Here is a 3,207-nt window from a genome sequence, read left to right on the forward strand (position 1 = left end):
GTAACATATCCTTTTCAAGGGACTGAGTTTAGGCTTTGCAGGTCTCCTTCTTCAAGACTTAGGTTTCAACTGATGAACTCTAGTTCATAAAATAACTTGACTATCCTCCAATAACCTATCTCTTTCTTTGGTTCCCCCAGTCCTACGGGTGGGAGCTGCTTCTAGTGGCTACTACCTCTGTGATCTTCATTATCTGGTCAGCCATATTTAATGTCATTATTTTTTCTGTTGAAATAACTGGTATGGTTTCTGGAATCTAAAATAAATACTAGCTCTTATATCTCTTACCCAAATCATATAGAAATCAATCTCTTATGACTGAATCACTTTACTTCAATCCGCCTTCTCTCTCTTCTTATATGGTATATGCAAGAATAAAATGATTTAAAACTGTAAAGAATTTTGAAATTTAGTTAGAAAAAAGGCTATGTCATTGTGTATATTATATTTTAAAAATAAAATATAAAAGAATGACAAGCTACTAAGGCTAAGAATAAAGCTAAATAAACAAAGAAATCTCAAATACCATATTTTTTTCTGGCTTTCATTACTTTTTGCATTGTCTTTATGAGTCAGGGTGGTAAAAGTGATGTATGAAGTCACCAGAAGACCAGTGTCTGGTTACATTATTTTTTTTAAGGACTTATCACAGCATAATTTGGCATATAAACTATCTTTTTTCTCACAAATAACACACATAAAATACACTTAAATCTTATTTAATGTTGGCTGCCCTATATTATTTTCAAGATGACACAAATAAAATTATATCTTTAATACCATTATTTATAATAATAAAAAGTTACAGCTTTAAATTAGATAAATTAGATTTATGTGTCACCTATTTAACATAACAATTCTACAGAAAGCAAAGATATAGTGTTACTTTATCTTTGAATGTTATAGGCATTAATATAAATAAATTGAATAAAATAAAGTGCTAGCTGTTTTGAAATTATTTATATTTTCTTCCAAATGTATCACTAACATTTTTGTTTAACACACTTATACATTTATACACTTTAACCTTGCAAATGACTTTAAAATTTTTTAAACTCTAGTTCATCAAATTAACTTATTGTTCTCAAATAACTTCATTTTCTACCCTAATTCTTCTCTCATTGACTTTTTGTCTAAGGGAGTCAAATTCTCCCTGGAGGGATAGGGCATTTGTCCACTGATGTGTGGAGAAACCTGTACTTTTGAATGTCGCAGAGTATTAAAGTAGAAGAAAAAATGATGACCTGCATTTTGAATGTTTCTAGAAACTTTGTTCATTTATTTCCATTTGTTTTTCAGAGCAAGATCAACCCTAATTACATTCCCTCTCAACATTTTTTTCTGTAAAATAGGAAAAAGGGCAACAAGTATTTCATTGAACATAAATTAGAACCTTTAAAAAAATGGTTATATTGATAACAGACACCTTAAAGACATAATTGTTTAAATCTCCGACACATAACAGCAACTCAAACAACAATTAAAAATGATTTAAGTTTTTCTTATAATATGAACTTACAATGTAGTTGGGAGCTTGTATCACTTACAAGTTTCCCAAAGAAAAATGTGTAGATTACCCTTGGATTTGCCTGAATGCTGAAAGAATAGCTGTTTTCTTAATTCAGAATTTGAAACAAATTGGTAGAAACTTTAATGAATGAAATTATACAGACAAAAATTGTAAAAAATAATATAGAGAAAGATAGTGAGTGTGGATATTTAAAAGTGGAGAACTAGAATTTGAGAACTAAATTATAGTTTGGAAAGTTGTAACAATATAAAGCAGCAGGTAGTGTTTAATTTATCTATTGTAAAACTTAACATGTAAATCTCACTTTTTAAGGGTATAACTCAGGAGGACAAACTTGGTATTTATGAAACATGGCAGAGTTACAAACTAGTATTGTGTTTCAGCAGAAAGGAGAAAAAGTAATAACTTATTTTCTAGTATTTTGTTCATAATTTTGTAATCCAGAGTCTTTATGCAGTATGCAGCCAGATTTAAGGAAATGACCAATGACAGTGCAGCAATACTCACAATTGCCATGGTTAACCTCAACCAGAAAGTGTGAAGACTGTCTGAAACTTACCATTTTAGCTCTACTAAAAACTAAAAGGACATAAAGTAGGACATTAAAAATATACCAAGACAAAAAAAAAAAAAAAAGGCAGAAGTTTATTTCACAAAGGAAATATGCCTAAAGAAATTTTCTCGAATTTCTTTTGCTTTCTTTGTTTATCTATTTATTTATTTGGTTTTGGTTTATTTGTGTGCATTTCAACTACATTAAATATTTTTAATAATAAATCTCAAATAGAAGGAAAACTCATGAAATCATTTTTTTGGTTCCCTAACCAGACAGGTTCATATTTGTATGTTTTACAGAATACACAGCAGAGCTTTGAGAAGAGGTAGAAGAATTTTCCTTGGCCAGGTGATGGTGGCGTATAGAATGGAACCCAGGCCTTTTGTCGCTCATTCCTATAATGTTTTTCAGTGTATTTCCTTTTGATTTCTTAAAATACAAGCCAATAGACAAATTTAATGCTTTGTATCCAAATTTTACTTTGAATATTACTTAAAGCTACTAATGACAAAGAACAGAGTTTAAGTTTTTATATTCTTTTTGCATGTGATTTTAAGGTTATGAAAAATATGAGTGAGGTCAGAAAGATTTTATCCATTAGTTCTGAAAATGCTTTTATTTAACTGTGATTGACAATTTTTAAAAAATGATTGACAGACTTTGATAAGCAGTGATAATAATGACAGCTTAAGTATTTTGAATGTTACAGTTTAAAGGAATTAAGTTGCTAATGATTTAACAGTGGTCAATGAAGAAACAGTCAACCATTACTTTATATATAACTTTATGTGTTCATTGCTCACAGAACACTGATAATCATTCTCACAGTTCTTACTGAGATTCCAAAGAAACAAAATTCTCCTTCATATAAGACTGTATTATGAAGGCTAAGCTAAACTATTAGGTCAATCGCTGTGCCTGAGAATGTTGATAATTCACTGCAAAAAAACTAAGGCACTTTTTTTTTTTTTTTTTTTAGAGAGGAGAGGGATAGAGAGGGAGAGAGAGGAGAGAGAGAGACAGAGAGGGAGAAGGGGGGAGGAGCTGGAAGCATCAACTCCCATATGTGCCTTGACCAGGCAAGCCCAGGGTTTTGAACCAGCGACCTCAGCATTTCCAG

Source organism: Saccopteryx leptura, chromosome 4 (genome assembly GCF_036850995.1).
Source record: "Saccopteryx leptura isolate mSacLep1 chromosome 4, mSacLep1_pri_phased_curated, whole genome shotgun sequence".
NCBI classification, from domain to species: Eukaryota; Metazoa; Chordata; class Mammalia; order Chiroptera; family Emballonuridae; genus Saccopteryx; species Saccopteryx leptura.